We start from the raw sequence: 19,232 nt of genomic DNA, 5'->3' as shown, positions 1-19,232 counted from the left end.
CAATCACACATAGAAACATTTGAACTTGAATGGCATACCATATATGATCTATCAATATCATGTTGGGTTTGCACCCATGATATTGAAGAATCTGAGTGGTGTAATGTGACATTACAATCTAGAATAGATTGAGCCCTTATCCATGAATAAGCTTCTATTTTCTCCACCTTATAGTTTCTATGTAAACCATTTTCCTTTGCACATTGAAACCACCAATAAAAAATGTGGACCACTGAACACAACTCATGCACCAACCATTCAACTCGATGATGTGAATTTTCTCATACTGACTTTAAAAAAACTTGTCTTAGATGTGAATTGTAGGACTCAATAGCCCCATTCATTTCTTTTCCAACATCCTCTTAATGACAACATTATTCCCACATTTCTGATTAACACCAAAGAAAGTATGTAAACATTCAACACAAATATACCAAAAATATGAAAATTAAAGCTACAGGAATCAAACTTATTATGTCCAACCATTGTGCTCTAAGGTACTCAACAAAGGTGGTTTCCTCTTCGAAGTCATTTAGAAATTTGTTTGCCTCCTCAAGTAAAAAATTTGCATTTTTCTAACTTTGCATAATGTCTCCAAGATGCTTATTAAATGTGGCATGCCTTGTAGTATCATATTTCACTTTCATTACAAGATTTTTTAACCATGACCTTCTAACATGCCAAATGCATCAGTAGACTTCACATTGAAATATTGCCCTATTGCACGTAAATTTCATAAAATGTTATATATATATATATATATATATATATATATATATATATATATATATATATATATATATATATATATATATATATATATATATATATATATATATATATATATATATATATAACATTGCATTTTGAGTAATGAAGAAACAATACACTTATAGCTTTATACCTGATTGCAGGAATCTCAGGAGCTCCATCATCTACCATGAATGCACTCAACTTCCACTCCAACATACCCATGCGAGATTTAAGAAGTAGCATCTCCATCCACCTGGAGATACCAGAAGTCATAAATCTGGACATGAGATCCCATGCCACTAGAAAACCATTATGTTGGGAATCAAATGCCAATAATGTATAGAGTTGAAACTCCATAAAAGTAAATAAGAAATTAGTTATATCCTTGGATTATCTTATAAATAACAAATGATAATAAGAAATTACATAACAATATAAACTTACTTTAAAGCAATTTGCCCAAAATGTAGAATACATTGCTAATATACTATCATCACAATATTTTCTCATCCATTCCAGCTATAATGGTTGTTGAATTCCTAAAATGAATAGAGTATGTCCCTCGTCATCTATGGTATTTTCAAAGTTTGAGTAGTAAAATACTTTATTAAAATTTTCTACTTTCCATATACGCAAACTTTGAGCATGATTCTTATTAAACATATATTGTGCATGTCTCAATCTCGTCTCTATATTTCCAATGTCGTCATGAGTAAGAAAATAATTTCGTTCAAACTCAAACCTAAATGAGGTTACTCTTTCATGCACTAATTCACATTTTTTGTGATGTACACATTCTTTTCGAATTCCCAACAATAAACATCTTTCTACCCATTAAAGTAGTTCATTACTAACATGGGGTGCATGGTATGCCTTTGTGCCTACAAAATCATCAACCTCTTATCCATGGCAAGGCTTACCTATAATATCTATATGGTTCATATCAACATATGTGATCAAGGCATGTTTTGTTACTTTCTAGGATATGTGAACATGAAAATGACATGTGCAACTGCGTCTTGAATGCTTACAACCCCGAAAACTCTCTATCCCCTTTTTAGGCACTTTTTACATATCATAAGGCAAGGCATCAATCTCTTGATAATCTTCTGGCCCATATGAAAATCAAAACCTGCAATAAACAACAAGATATTAACATGACAAAAATTGAATTTAAAACAAAATTATTTTAAGAAAAAATAAGTAGTAGCAAAATTCTTACATTATATATTTCAATGGGGTTTCAACTCTATTTTTTTATTTATAGAATTTTTCTTTTTATTTTTTTGCTAAAACTTTTTTGAAAGCTTGTTGGATACAATGGATTTTTTCTCTACCTAATAACAAACTCATTATATCTATTTGATTTGATCCAAGCCACATTATTATCTCCAATCATAGTCCAATCCAACTCAAACGAAGAAAATATTTCTTTTTCTCGATCTTGCACTTCAAGAGCTATAATTTGTTTCCATTTTGAACACCTGTTTAAGTTATATAACTCAAGTTAACTTCTCATAAATTTGCAAAAAAAAAATTGATATGTGCCATTGAAAAATTCAATGAGTTTTATAATTAAAACACTAGATGGGTATCAAATTCCAATAATGTATCATGTTGATTATCATATTTAGTTAAACAACTATGATTTTCCTTTTTCCTAATTTTATTTAAAAATTAACATATTGAAAATTTACGTCTTGAAAATAGATGAAATTTGAATTTCAAAATTGAATATCCATGGAAACCACACTATCTAAAGCGTCAAAAATTTCTTTGTTGTTTCCATTTCTGTCGCTTAAGATGAGAGAATTTTTTCCCCTTCAAGCGATGTGGTTTCAGTAGATATTTGACTTTGAAATTCAAAAATCTTTAAAATTTGCCAACCTATATAACTTTTTTTAATATTCACTATAATATGTTTAATGCTCCTAAAAAATGAATATTTTATCTAAAAACTCAAGCTTAATAGTGTGATGGTCCTCATATAAAATTACATAAGGAGTGTTTCTAAATTTGGGTTACATTCTGGGCACACTATATTCCAATTGTTTGGTGCGACATTTGAATTAGAGTGACTAAAAGTAAAAAATTGAAATAGTCTTTACATGAAAAACATTTTCATCTAAATTTACTAATGGGTGAAAATGTAATTCACGGTTGTATTAGAAATATTTTCATTTGATGTGATCGCTTCTCCTTAGTCTAGTTTCCAATTTAATATACTATGGAAAAACAATTTTAATATCTAAATCTAATTTAAATAATAAACTCTAAATCAAACACTTCATGATGAAATATATAAAAAAATGAATTAAAACTTTAATCCATTAAAAAATATCTAAATAGTATCTAAAAATAATTAATTACTCATATTTTATTTTCTAAAAATGGTACCAATACAAATAGAATAAACCAAATGTCAAATAACATTGCTAATGGCTTATTTTCCACATCATGAAGGAATCTAACTGACTTTGACCTTGAAAGAACCCCAAATAGCAAGAGTATATGAAAATGATAATAGTAACATACTCCCCATGTCTCACTTAGGAATATAAATCTTTCCTTTTAAGAAAATCTATAATAAAATAGCATATAAAATCAGGCTTCTATTCAAAGATATATATTAAATTACTATATAAAAGAAAATTTCTTCACTAGATATCAAAATTTTCATTTACGATAAGATAAAAAAAAACAAAAAACAAAACGGAACAAAACAAAAAAAACAATCTAAATTAAATTTTCATAAGGAATTTTTTATCCTCTACCAAAACTATAGCACTAGCCAAAAGACATAGTTCATTTGAAAGATTCATGTATGGAATTAAAGGAAGTGATTAATAATACTACAAAGGGAATTGAATAAAATTTATATAAGGGTTTTCAAGATCAATTTTATGAGGGTTTTCAAGATCAAAAAAAAAGAAAAATTACCTTACAATTCTAAAACATAAACCAAAATAAATCTCTTAATTTTCTTCGTTTTTACTATGGAGAAAGATTGGAATTATGAAAAAAATTAACATTATTTAAAACCACTCAACAAACGACATTTCCAAATCAACTCATTGTTAGCCATTTTATTAGAGTCAATTAATTGAAGTGCATTTGATCAATAAACACTCGAGCATCAACCTTACTCGAAAAACGACATATATCAATATATCAAGCCATTTATTTTTTCTGGAAACTTCACTGAGGGTACTAGGGTTCAAAAGAGAGAAAAATGACACAATAAGAAAATACAGTGATATATTGGCAGTAAGATTTGAATACCAACTGAAGGCACCTATGTCTAGTGCAAAAACATGGGAATTCTGTGGACCAAAGCATAGCCAGAAAAGAGTTTCTCGTCGAGGACAAATCTCCCCGACTTCAATCAGTTTCCAGTTTCCATCAACTAAATTTGAAATTGGTGGAATAGATTCTTAATCTGTGATTGGATTTGCTCCCTTGAGCCAAATAAATGGTGTAAATGAGCCAATCACATAGATAAATCAATAGTCTGGCCGAATGTGCTTTGGTTTTTGACATTTAACAGGGGATTTCTTGCTTTATTACAACACTTGAATAAATCATGTTAATAACCTCCGAGTTGGGCTTATCAGCACCCGAATTGAACCTACATAATGCAATTTCTCTATATCACCTTTGTAAGTCGATGGTGGTAATTAGAAGATGAATGAACTCATTGTGCCTGTGCAATTTTTCACCACTTTCCACTACATTTTTATTGAACCTGATATTAAGATATCTCAGGGCGATATGACCATCTATTATGTTACAATAAACCTTGTAGGTTTATTTCGAACCTCTCTCTATCACACTAATTACATCTTTCTTCAGGAATGGAAAATTTAGAGGGCAAAATAGAGGTTTTGAATTCATTTAGGATGGAGCTGAAAGATGGAAGAGAAGGGCCTAGCAACATGTATTAAATTATATCGTCAATTCAACGTCCACTAGCACCTACCCAACTCGGAAGTCCTAAAATTTTCATTCACGACATCTAGATGGTTTATGGACGAAGACCGTGAGGGAGATGGAGGGACCCAGTGGGCCACATAGACAGGTTTAGGAAACCTGCAATTGAGATAAGCTTGACGATCTCCAATAACCTCGACAATTTCACGACTGAGATTGGGTGGCCATCTAACGGTGAAAATGAAATTATTAGTGTTGTCCTTGACAATGTTGTGGCCTACGGTGGAAACCTGGTAAAGCATATCGTGTCCAACTCTGGAACCCCAATTAAATGCAATACCTCGCTAGACACCTTCATTTTTTCTCTCTTTAATGAAACAAGAATCCTTGTCTCACATTAGAGAACAACTATAACTTATTATACCCACGGGAGGAGCGTGTCTACGACATTTCTCTAACACTGATGGATATGAACAACTAGGCGCCCACCTCTGGAAGGAATTCCTCTTCCACGGCAGTCACCTCTGTATGGCATCATCGTAGTAGCAGGACAACCCCAGAAGGAGAATTCAAAACGTGGCACAGTATTAATTCCAATGTCGATTCTAGTAAACTCAAGACAACAGTAGACTATGCATGTGGAGAAGGGGTTGTCGATTGCAAGCATATTCATTCTGAGGCACCTTGCTACAATCCTAACATGCTAGAAGCCCACAGTTCATATACTTTTAACAAATATTATGAAAAGAACAACTACAACTACAAACCTGGAATGGCTTTGACTACGAGGGAATTGATAAAAATTACAATTACAATATCTAGCATGTATTGACATGAATACACTTTACAGTATCAGAAAACAACTCAATAAATAGTTTTATGGACACCTGATGGGTTCGACGCACATTGAGCATATATATTATGCACACAAAATCCGAGAAGAGGTAGATGCATACAATAAAACAAGTTTATTTTTGTTTTGATTGCCACTTAACTGATTTATTGAAACCACCACCCATGTCCTCCTTTTCTATTGAATGCATGTTTGGAAAGTGGGATAGGAATTTCATATATGAAATCCACATATTTCTTCCATAGATAGGAAGCACAAATAAAATTAGATTCATATGAAGGTAACTTTAAATCACATAGAGGAAGCGATGAAACATTTATTTGATTAATTTTTTTTCCTTTTGAGTTAATCACACCTACATATGATATCCCCATTTAATATTTTTTTTGGCAATGTGCATCACCCAACTCAATTAATGAGTGATAACATGTATGTTGTAGGGAAAAGTATCCGATTCGGATGACCCTATCCCACTCTAAGGGTGCTAGTACCTCAGCAACAACTGTAAAGGAAACTACTGAAGGTTTACTTCTTTATGAAAGCAAAAGAGAATGAAAGAATGCACTAACTGTTGCCTTGCGCTTAATGTCGAATCCAAACTCTTCTCTATGGCTGCTTGCTCCCAGCTCCTTGCTTTATTGCTGGCCCAGCTACAATGAGATCCTGCAAAATAGCAAAGAAGGAAACTACAAGCAACATGCAATCATAACTGATTCAAGGATTAGTGTAAATCAAATATACAATTATCACAATATATCATTGAAACAAGAGCATATAGAAGAACCTCAATAGCTTTTATTAATGAAGAAGTAAAGTTCTGAGAGAGTTACAACCATTGAAGGCCCCAATCCAGCAACACCTCCCAGCAGAAAGAATTTCTCCTCTTCACCTCCCTCCAGCAATCACCCAATAGCTCTATAGTGAAACCAACATCATAGCATTACTTTGCACAAAATTCCAGCCTCCTGAGCTCATAGGAGAGAGCTCAATATATAGATGAATTGAGAAAGGATGAGTCAGCTTGCAACTGATGTGTAGCTGCCTTGTGTCCTCTCTCTCTTCAGTTAATCTTTAGTTGATCTTCAGTTCTTGAGTCCACTTGGAGAACCTTGCTTCCACTTGGAGAAACAGAGCCTCTGACTCATCACAAGGCGAAATCCCTGATCCAAGTGTCATTTTTGGAGCAATGACTCAGTGTGCCACTTGTCCCATCTCGCTCAGCGCAGGTGGCCTTTGTTCCACTTGCTTTGCAACGTAGGTACACCATGGAGGATCTGAGTTTCAGCGCAGAAGCCTAGTGGAGCACCTGCTTTGATTTCAGGATTGCTTGTTTTTGAGTGTTTTCAGGTGGAGAACTGATCTGAGAGCTGTTGGTTTGCTGACCTTGTTCCTCTAGGGGTAGGAACATCATGTTTAGGGAACTTTGGATCCCTTGGATTATTGAAAATTCATGCCTGTTGCTGTAAGGCACAAAATTGTCTATAACAGATGCCCCCTAAAGTATGAGGTCGTTTATCGGGTGAAATGCTTTATTGAGAGGATCCGAAGTTCATTCAATCTGCTGAGAAGTGTCCTGTAATAAGATACAATACAATACATTATTTTTCATACATTTTCATGATCTAGCTGAGGCGGGCATTCCCATGCTCAGCTTTATAAATACATTTTTGTACATAGAACAGACGATCGTCTGATTGTAGACCGATAATTATCTGCTGAAATTATCATCCTTTGAGAAGGATGATCATCTGCTGTAATGATGTACATATCAAATGTCTTTATGTCCTGAATATATATCGCAGCCCGGATGGATGAAACTAGATCCGGGGTCTTCAATCTCTTCCGATCTTCACTCGACGTACAAGTCGATCCATGTGAGAATTTCTTGAAGTCGAACATGGAAAGACATCGCTTGATTACCGTTCAATGATGTGAACCGTTAACAAGCGCGAGAGGAATCACCGATAAGGATGATGACCCTCAAGGTACGGCAGTACAATTCACATGGTGGGAATAAAGGACTTGGCGTCAACCACCATGCAAAATCTTCTGGTCGAAGGTCATTGATGTATACCTGTCGCCGGAAGTGAGAAACTTGCCATTGAGGCATGCAAGCTTCAAAGTACTGAAGGGGTTGTTCCTAGATCAACTCCTTGGATAATGAGCTGATGTCGACAAGGAGCGATCCGTCAAAGGAGGGCCTTAATGAATCCCACATCAGTGACACGGAACGGAGCTAGTGATTGTGATGAGGTGAAAACAAACTGTGATGTATGATTCAGGGTGGCGGCCATGAAGTGGATGAAGGATAATGTATGGCAGTGGATGGGACACGGTTGACTCTTTGCAGAACCACATCTCTTGAACATATAACGACACTGATGTGATGGATTGGTAGCATTACCGCAATTGTGGATGGTGTGGCGAGGACCATGGTTATGAGACCGGTGAATGAAACAACCCAACCCGATGTGATACGGAGGACAAAGTGTCATGTTCAAGAGCGACTTGCTACCATTAATGCTGTGAGGTTCTCCCAATTTTTCCCCAGTCATTGCTGACCAGTACCTCTTTATTTTTTTCAAGCTTGAGGAGGATAACATATGCTTGTTCTATAACCTGCCCTTCGGGCAAGCCCATCGCTATGTTTTAACGAGCCTAGCGATAGGGAAACTCGTTCTCGTCTAAAGACAAGTTTGTCGCTATTTAATCATTTTAACGAGTCTAACGACAAGGAAAACTCGGTCCTTTTTATTTTTAGAGAGTCTGAAAAGGTACGGAAAGTTAACTCCAAAATTCCTTTTTCGTCATCTAATCCCTTAAGTCCGAAAAAGTATAAAACAATACAAAAGGGATGAATTTTCGATTTCTTTAACGAGCCGAACAAAACAAGCGCTCGATCTTTTTGTGCAATAATCCCTCAGGTCCAAAAAGATTAAAATCTAGAGGAGGGATAGCTCTTCCGGTCCTTTTAACGAGCTGGAAGGCCAAAACTCGGCAAACTTTTCATATTTTACGAGTCAGTGAAAAGAGCTCAAAGAAGACTCGTCTTTTGAGGAACGAGTGATAAACAGGGATAGCAGCAGATTCCAGGTACAGGTTGGAATTTTCCAATCACGGCAGTGTCACAAGGATGGCTAAGTGAAATCACTCTTCGCAGCTGTTCCTCAAAATGGGTAAACAAACATATGGGGATGAACGATTGGCCAAATGAACGGATGGAGGTGATGGCATATAAACACGACCAAGGGCTTTTAACATGGCAGTCAAAGGTTACATTTCTCAAGGTTATTTACCGGTTCATTTTTTCTGGATGAGCTTGAACTGTAGGGAAAGATTGCTCACAATTTATGTTTATTTTTTAACGAGCATGAACTCTGTACAAAAACTGCTCGAATTCTTGCGTTTATTTTTTAACGAGCATGAACATTGCTAAAACTGCTCGATTTACCAGTCTTAATACAAGGAATGCCTTAGGTGAGGTAATCTTATTTAAGGAGCGATACCTCACTAATTACTCCAATTTGGCAGGTTTTAACTTTTGCCCTTCATCCTTTCTTTATGCAAGCTGGAAACGGCTAATCCTACGAGTTTAACGGGTTAGACCTACAGGTTTAAAGGGAGGACCTAAAAATTAAAAAAAAAAAATAGTCGTCCCGTGCTTGCACTCCAAAAGGTTTGCATGCCCCCAGGTATAAAGTATAATTTCAAGGCTGCCCCTCCCCTGTCCCACCTCTGTTTTTCTAATTGTCGTCTTGCTATATTTTTAACGATACTTGTCTTCTCGTTATTTTTCGGTGCCAATGGTACTTGTCTTCCCATCAGTTCACTTTTTGATTTTGCAAGATCGCAACAGATAAAACATTGGTGTTACGGAGGGAGGCCCTCTTACTTATTATCCGAAAAATGGTTTTTTTTGCTGCCGCAGACTAAACTCTCTTTTCGGCGGTGTCTATCATTAGGTTGCTAAGGATGGTGACTACTTGTTGCAGCAATTTCATCTCTTTCTTTGGAGACTGCCCCTACTTATCCTTCAAAACATATGTTTTAATGGGTGAGGCTTGACATTCAAAGATGGTGGCTACTTGCCGCCACAAATGGATCTCCTCCCTTAGGAGAGCCTACTTTTTTAGACAAAGGGAGCGATTCTTCCGCTCACATAACTTTGACAAAAGAATTTTATCCTAGAACAACCCTCTCTTCCTTTTTCGGACGGGGTACGGACTAGTCCATTCTTCTGCGGAAATTAACTTTATACCCAAGGTTTTCTCTTCCCAAGGCAGGCCAGGGTGCATGCCCCCTGGGTCCCAGTTCTTTCTTTCCGAATTACTCGCATTCATCGGGAAGTAGAACCGGGGGTGGTGGCATTCCTTGAGTGAATAAACCGTTAAGGGATGGTATTTGACTATTTGCGATGCGTGATCCTGGAAATGAAAGTTGGTCTACGAGCTTGACCATTCTTCCTTCGTGCGGAAAACACATGACTCTAAAGAGCGAGGACACTATTGCCTCCATGCAATATATATAGTCTCGTCCAAGGAGTAAGTTATAAACCAAGGGTCCCTGGACGACTATGATGTTCATATGAACTGTCTTCCCTTTCAATGTAACTGGAACATTGGGAAGAATCCCTAACGGGTGACTGGTTCCTTTATCAAAACCTGATAGATTTCTTATCTCAGGTAAAAGCGCCGGGCAACCCAGTGCTTTCCAAGCAATAGAGGAAAGGATACTCACAGATGCCCCTTCATCAATGATAGTTCCAGCCATCACCATTCTGTAGATTTGGACTATGATTCTGAATGGGATACTGGCTGGTAACCGGGGTCTGCCTAGTTGATTCTAATCAAAGGATACAACTAGGTTGCTTGGTGGTGGGACTGAATACACGGCCGGATACGACGCTGACGATGTTCCTTCCTGCGATAAAGGAATGGGCGCATTGCCCTGATGCTCATCAGAGTCTGTGTTGATGAAAAGAATATGGACGATGTCATCCTTATCCTTTTCAGTGAGGGTGTCATTTGAAGATGGGTCTTCAATGACGGAGTCATTTGAGGATGAAACCTCTGAAGGAAGAACCGGGTCAACTGCCGTTTCGACCTTTAGACTTTCGTCTGGTCTGGATTCAGCAGGTTCATTCTCAATGACCGACACTTCAGCTGACCACTTGACCGGGCCAGCTGGATTTTCAACTATCGAGGGATTAGGCACGAGTTTTTGGTATCCAGGAGGAAGTCGTAACGGTGATACCGGACGATCTTCCAAAACTCTCTTCGCCTCATCTAAGAATGGACATCGGTGGATGGCGTGATCGCCTTCACACAGCATACAGGGTGATCTTGGTTTCCCTCTTCGTCCTTCACTCTCGCTAGTTGACGGACTGCAATCAACATGACTACCAGAGGTTGATGCTACCGGATTGTGCAACCTTGGGGACCAGTCCCTCAGTATCCGGGGAATACAAGGACAATCACGATGGAAGTGGGTCCCTTTGCAAATGACACATGGCGATTTAGGCCCGGTCGGTGCAGTGTGTGGATTTTTGTCAGATGTCTTTTGCTTGCCCCCAGTCGCCTTCGCCATAGGCCCCTTCTGCTTCTTTTCTCTCTTCTTCTTTTCTTTCTGCTCCATGGGAGGCTGACTTTTGCCGGCTCTACCTTGCGAAGATGAAGGATCAGAGGAAGTATTGTAAGAAGTGGAAGGCTGGTGGGTAGTTCTAGATTGGTCTGACTGTTGATTCGACTGCTCAGGATTAGTGGCGATCTGCACTACATTAGTTGAAAAGAGCCATACGGGTAGGCCAATTGTCAATCCTGGAAGTGACAATGTGGCCATATGAGGCGCACCAACATCTCCCCAAGAGGAGAAGGGATTGGGACTTCCGCTAAGGTTACATCCTTGGTTGGTGGGCTCCATACTTTTCAACTGAAAGATCAACGTGGGAATAACAGGTGATTATGTTCCGATTTAAAATAAATTTTATTAACGACGCTTTAGACACAACTTTGCTTTTTCATGTTTTAAGAGTCGAGAAAAAGCTAAAGATGACTCTAGTCTCCTTCGATGTTTTAACGAGCCCGAAGTGACAAATGCTCGGATGGACTTTTTCAGTTATAGAGTTTGAAAAAAGCCAAAAGAAACTTCTCTAGAGTTCTAGGCAGAGGGTGTGCCAAACTTTTCGCGAAACCACAGAATACGTTTTACGGTACGGGTGGTCGATCTTCGTGAATGCTGTGTTCACTGCATCGCGATCAGTAGGGCGGCCGACACGGCTTCCTATGGATAAAGGATAATTGCCTATAGGGGTCTCCCAATATATACGCGACGGTACGTGGGAGCACAAGTCCGTATTAGTGCCACCGACTCTCAGGAGGAATCACCCACCTTCGTAGAGATCGAGAGTCACTATGTTTAACGACGCCGGAAGACGTCTCTACCTAGACCTCTATGTGTTTGCGTTATGTTACAAAGCGTTGTTATGTAAATTGGATTTATTTTAATGTTGATCTTGCTTAGCAGTTTGCCTTTAAGGATCACCACGAGATGTATGTAACAAATTCCTGAATGCAGTCTAAGATGAGAAGTAAACTTTTCAATCTTTCAACTTTGAAAACCTTAACTACTGAGGGAAAAGAAAGGCAAATCTTTTCACACAGATCATAGAGCACACACTAAATGCAAATTTTTCCTAAATCGTCAAGCAAACAGTCAAATGCAAAATGCACAATGCATGTATTTTCTTTTCCCTTTCTTAATGTAGATGGGTTACAAAAAGAAAGTTGTTATATAACTTTGATTTCGATTTAAAGTGAAAACAAAAAAGCTTGTCCAAAATCAAAAGACACCTTAAGATTTACTTGCTTAATCACTGGAAATGCATGAAATCAAACCATAATGACGAAAGTAAAATGACTAATCAGCTATGGACAGCAAACAAGCTAACTCTTTAGACCAGCAAAATGCCTAACACAGGTTCAGATCTAAGAGGCCAAAAGCAAGACTAGTTTACTCTTCGTTATGGGAAATTGTAAATGAGTAAGAAATACAAAGAACAAGTACAATTTCGTTATATAACAGAGGCAGAATGATGGCAAGTAATTATGGTTTCAGAACTGGTACAAGACTGGTAACTGGCTGCCAAATCTATAGTGAAAACAGGCAAGAGAAAGGGAGGAAACCCCAACTGCACTAGGCAAAATTGGGCCAAGGCAGGTGCTGCTCAGCCAGTCTGGCTCTCAGCGTAGGTAGCCCCTTTGGGACCTGCGTTGCAAAGCAGGTAACCTGTGTACTACCTGCTTTGGAAAACGAAAGTTGCGTTTTCACAGTTTCCGGGTCACAATTTTCTCAAAAATGCACAGTTTTTGCTCAAATCAGAAGCAATCAGTCAAGCGCACTCAAAAGGATGATTAGGAGGATGAAAAGCTATCACTAAGAGCTTACAAGGATCCTTGTAGATCAGCTCTTCAAATCATGAACATGCTGAGAAATGAGCTAGAGTAGCTGCCCTCTACTTCGCTTTTGATATAGTCAAAAGCTTTTCGATTTGGTACTCTTTTGTTCAAGAAATGAATAGAAAAATACTACAAACAATCAAACAGATACGATCCCCAGCGGAGTCGCTAGTTTGTTGTAGGGAAAAGTATCCGATTCGGATGACCCTATCCCACTCTAAGGGTGATAGTACCTCAGCAACAACTGTAAAGGAAACTACTGAAGGTTTACTTCTTTATGAAAGCAAAAGAGAATGAAAGAATGCACTAACTGTTGCCTTGCGCTTAATGTCGAATCCAAACTCTTCTCTATGGCTGCTTGCTCCCAGCTCCTTGCTTTATTGCTGGCCCAGCTACAATGAGATCCTGCAAAATAGCAAAGAAGGAAACTACAAGCAACATGCAATCATAACTGATTCAAGGATTAGTGTAAATCAAATATACAATTATCACAATATATCATTGAAACAAGAGCATATAGAAGAACCTCAATAGCTTTTATTAATGAAGAAGTAAAGTTCTGAGAGAGTTACAACCATTGAAGGCCCCAATCCAGCAACACCTCCCAGCAGAAAGAATTTCTCCTCTTCACCTCCCTCCAGCAATCACCCAATAGCTCTATAGTGAAACCAACATCATAGCATTACTTTGCACAAAATTCCAACCTCCTGAGCTCATAGGAGAGAGCTCAATATATAGATGAATTGAGAAAGGATGAGTCAACTTGCAACTGATGTGTAGCTGCCTTGTGTCCTCTCTCTCTTCAGTTAATCTTTAGTTGATCTTCAGTTCTTGAGTCCACTTGGAGAACCTTGCTTCCACTTGGAGAAACAGAGCCTCTGACTCATCACAAGGCGAAATCCCTGATCCAAGTGTCATTTTTGGAGCAATGACTCAGTGTGCCACTTGTCCCATCTCACTCAGCGCAGGTGGCCTTTGTTCCACTTGCTTTGCAACGCAGGTACACCATGGAGGATCTGAGTTTCAGCGCAGAAGCCTAGTGGAGCACCTGCTTTGATTTCAGGATTGCTTGTTTTTGAGTGTTTTCAGGTGGAGAACTGATCTGAGAGCTGTTGGTTTGCTGACCTTGTTCCTCTAGGGGTAGGAACATCATGTTTAGGGAACTTTGGATCCCTTGGATTATTGACAATTCATGCCTGTTGCTGTAAGGCACAAAATTGTCTATAACAATGTACTTGGCCATTAATAAAGGAATTAATTAGTTGGGCACTACAAAATCACATGATAGTGTAGAGGAAGTTCATTGTGTGAAAGTGCAAAGAAATCACCATTTTTCACACTTCTATACTCAATCTCCAAAAAACCCAGCATAAACACCAAAATGTTGAACAATGCCCCAACATGATATGAATGTTAGGCATATTGGGTAGATGTCATTCCTAAGTGAATATGGTTTTGACATCAAACGCATAAAGGGGAAGGAAAAACATTGATGATGCTCTAATTCAGAGTTTAAAACAACTTTCTAAGCTAATGGTGAGAAAAATTGAAACAAATTTTGTTGATTAAATAGAAGAGGTGCATTAAATAATCAGAGTAATAATGTGATTTGTGACAACTTAAGAAGCGAAATTGTGCAAATAATGTAGTTGGAATATGAAATCAGTGAAGAGGTATTTCTAGTATATAAAAATAGACTTTACATTGCAAATGAAGATGAAATTAAGAGATTAATGCTGACTAAATATATAAAAAAAACCATACACAACACATACAGGATATTAGAAAATGATTTTTGCATTTCAAAAGGAATTTTATAGTCATGAATACAGAGAGATGTTGTTGAATACTTGGAAAGGTCATAGGAATGTCATTTGTTGAAGGTAGAGGACTAGCATCCAGCAAGATTGTCGAACCCCTTACTTGCACCATAATGGAAATGGGAGGTAATATCACTAGAGTTTTTAAGTAGATTACCTAAAACAAGGAGGAATCATGACTCTATGATTGCAGTTGTAGATAATTTAAGTAAAGCTACCCATTTTATTCCTATATATACTACCTATGAATAGTCACAAAGTAAAAGGTCTTCATGAAATAGATATTTCGACTCCATGGTGTACCCAAGATATTGATATGAGATAGAAACACAAATTTCACCTCAAATTTCTGAAAATCCTTATTTATTAGAATAGGCATGCAACTAAAATTCATCACTGTGTACCATCCCCAAATTGATAGATAAATGGAAAGGGTCAATCAAGTTCTTAACGACATGTTATGCATGTATGTCATGAACTAATGCACCACGTGAGGATTATTGGCATTTGGTAGAGTTTACCTATAACAATGGTTATTAGACATCCTCGAAATGATCCCCTTTAAAGCTTAATATGGAAGAAAATTCACATCCTTTTAAATTAGTGTTGACCTCAAGACAAACTTATTCTAGGACTAGACTAATCGCAGGAAATGGAAGAAATCGTAAAAATAATAAGACATAATTTAAAAGCATATCAGGATAGACAGAAGAGTTATGCTAATTTAGAAAGGACACATAATGACTTCCAAGTGGGTGAACATGTCTATGTTAAAGTAAATCCCAAGAAGAGTTCAGTGAATCTAAGGAGTTGCTCTAAACTGGCTCCATGATTTTGTGGACCATTTGAGATACTGACCATGGTAGAGTTGGTGGCCTACCAACTCATTTTAAGATTCATAGTGTGTTTCATATGTCTCTTTTAAAGAAATACATATGTTACCTGAATCATATAATTGATTAGCATGATGTATAGGTCGAACTGGAAGGAGAATTCCATTTGAATCCACTACAAATTTTTGACTAGAGGGATATTATGATTTGAAACGAAGCTAATGTTAGCGTCGCTCTCTTAATAATCAATTAACAAATCCAAATATTAAATCAAATTAATAAAATCATGAGAACTCCTCAAACTAAGGAGTCTAGTTTTGGACGAGAGATTCTTTCCAACTAGCTCTCGTAAATTAGTGTGTAAGTTGAGAAAATGTCTCAACCAAGTGAGTCTAAAATAGACGCACTATATTAAGACCACTTTCTCATGTATTTAAATGTATTATTAAATTATTTGAATAAGAAAAAGAAAATTACATGAGCATGAGAGGCCACATCAGTTTAATTTGTGTTTGTGTTAATTTGCTGTGCATATGGTTTTATGGTTGTATGTTTTTTCCGTCATGCAGTATCAGAGCACCTGGGCGTGCCTGTGTGTTGTGTGGAGGTGAATTAAATAGCCTAATGTGGATCTGCGAAATGGAAGCGTGGGGTGTATTTCCAGTCCGAGACTTCATCTGTTAAGACTTCATCTGCCCCTGCCATGTTGTTTTTTGAATGCCCATGTTTCATTTCCATTTGGATGCCATTTCGTAGAGCGATGTTGTATGAATGAGTGTGGAAAGAGAACTGGAAGTTGTTTGATGTATTAATGTTCAGAGATTGGGAATTGTTATTCAAGTGAGGACGTTTGCAACTGATGTTGTTAAAATTCGCTTGGCAGACCGTGTGAGACAATCAACATGTGTTGAGGAAGTGTAGGAGGCATATGGCGCCATCCATTGTCATCAGATATCTTTTTCTTGTGATCTGCATGAGATGAGGGCAGTGTGAGCCAAGCAAGAGTCGTGTGGGGTGCTGGAAATTTCTGGTAATTTCAAACACAAATTAACTGAAGAAAGAGCAATGCTCTGTTTTGCTGCCACAGGATCTTTTGCACATGGAAGTTGTTTTTGACTCAGAGAAACAGAGTTTTTCTACACCCCAAAAAAACTTTACATACATCAATATGACTTCCTGTTACAAGAAAAGAGGTCTTCCTCTTAACAGAGGGATTACTGAAGTGCTGTTACACAAAGGTCTTCCTCACATAGAGGGATTCACCAACGCTGCTTCAGATACAGTTTCACAAACAATCAAAAGAGTCTTCCTCTTAACAGAGGGATTCACCTGAGACTGTGCTAAAGAGCACCTTCCTCTTGACAGAGGGATTCACCTGAGACTGTGGTGAAGAGCACATTCCTCTTGACAGAGGGATTCACCTGAGACTGTGCTGAAGAGCACCTTCCTCTTGACAGAGGGATTCACCATGACACTGTGCTGAAAAGCACCTTCCTCTTTAACAGAGGGATTCACCAAAAATACATTTCAACCAACAAGAATTTACTCTGTCTCCTCCTGAGATTTTACACTGTTGTGTGTAAAAATCTCATTTACATTTACTGCTATAAAAACAGAGTTTTACATATGCTGCTGTAATAAAAATATTTACTTACATTTACTGCTGTAAAGAACTTTTACATATACTCCTGTAAAAAGAACTTTTACATTACATTCACTGTGAGGTGAAAAACCATTTCTTTACTCACACCATTTACACTGCTGTGTAATACAATTCTTCATCCGCTCGCAGCTTGCTTCCCTTCATTTGAGCAACCAGCCACAATACATTTCAACCTCTCTCCTTTATGTTTCGCACTGCTGTGCGTTATACTCTCCTTGCATCACTCAATCTTCATCTTCGTTCCCTTTTTCATTCACACCTTGCACTGCTGTGCAAAAACTAAAATTTCTTTTATGAAAGTCAACCCAAATCTATGCACTGCTGTGTGTCTCCCTTCATTTTTTTTACTGCCGCAAGGCTTTTCGTTTTCCTTCATCCCATGTGCAATGAACATCAAAAAACATTACTTCCGCGAGCCCCCTCTTTCATTCCATTACACACACACCTCATATGCGAATGAGCACAACCAAAACATATATCAAAAGCATTAAAAAATAGGGCGTTGACTTGCCCATACCATTCTTTAATTGGCCATGCTTCCGTGCAAACAAGACTTAAAAACATTTACCAACTTTTACCTACAATTTACGGAACATCATAAATCTCATTCATTCCTTCACGTGGGTGGTCAGGCAATAAGGTTCAGGCAGGTTGAAGCGGATCCATGTGCGTTGACCAAATCGGACACATTTCGCACACCAAACTCACACAAGCCAAACGATGTTTACCGCCCAGGGAATGGGCAGTTTTGGGTTCGTACTGTGGACACGTGGCTGGAGCTGATTGTGTCGGAGGCCCTCTGACAGAAACCACTCTTCAGCATAAGCGGTGCGGGGGAGTCTGGCTGTTTTGCTATTCAACTGTTTATCAGATGGAGATCTGTGATAGTTGAGCATGTCATCCAAGGCTTGAGAGCTCTTCATGATTTTGTTCATCCCTTCAACCTTTTTCCTGAGGAGGACAATCTCTTCTTCCAATTTTTCACACTCATTATTCTTCTTTGCAAGTTGTTCCTCAGTTTCTTCTTTGCTACAAGTAGCTTCAGCTACTGCTATTTTAAGGGAGATAATATCTGACTTCATTTTGGAGATTTCTGCTTGACTACTCTCCATGTTCTTTTCAGCTCCTTGTGCCTGCTTCCTGGCTTGTTGTAATTCAGACTTAAGGGAGGAGACCTCTACCTTGTACTGTCCAATCTCTTCTACAAGATTATTCACTCTCATGTGCCTTTGTTCAAGTTGATTTGATAACATATCTTCCTGCTTATTTGCTTTATTCAATTGATTTGTCATTGATATGACTTCTTCATGATGCTTCCTTTTGCTTTGATCAAGTTCCTTCTTAATCTTGGCGAGCTCTTCATCCCTTTCTTGTACTTGAAGCTTGATGAGGTCAACCTTCTCATTTTCAGCTTCTATGATGGGTTCAGAATTTCCTTCTTGACAGATGGTCATGGCCAGTGCTCCCTTTGCATGAAGCTCATGAAGTCTGTCCCATATATCTTTTGCTAATGAATATTTTCCTAAATTCTTCTTTATAGAATTAGGCAGTCCATCCAAGATAGCCTTTGCTGCCTTTGCATTGTGCTCCTTGGATTCTCTATCCATCTTGCTATCATCAATCACTGATTCCCAAATTTCAATCCCTTGAGACTGTAAGATAGTCCTCATTTTTATTTCCCACATATCAAAATTTCCATTAAACCTGAAGCCTCAAATAGAATGCTTTCAAACATATTGTCTTCTATTTTAGTAGTAGAGGGAGACACATCCTTAGAAGGAATGGATACTTTCTTCTTTGACCTTGCCATTCTTAACTATGCTTCAAATATTGGACTGTGTATCTAAAATAACTGACTGTTTCCAACAGCTACACAAAAAAACTTTGAGGAATACCTGGGTTCTTTTGCCTGAGACTTCACTCTGC

The sequence above is a fragment of the Pinus tabuliformis genome, chromosome 2_1, assembly GCF_031772625.1.
Source record: "Pinus tabuliformis cultivar Carrire ecotype Pingquan chromosome 2_1, CPIR1, whole genome shotgun sequence".
Lineage (NCBI taxonomy): Eukaryota > Viridiplantae > Streptophyta > Pinopsida > Pinales > Pinaceae > Pinus > Pinus tabuliformis.
The sequence above is the reverse complement of the archived record's forward strand: the minus strand, read 5'-3'. Positions refer to the sequence as shown.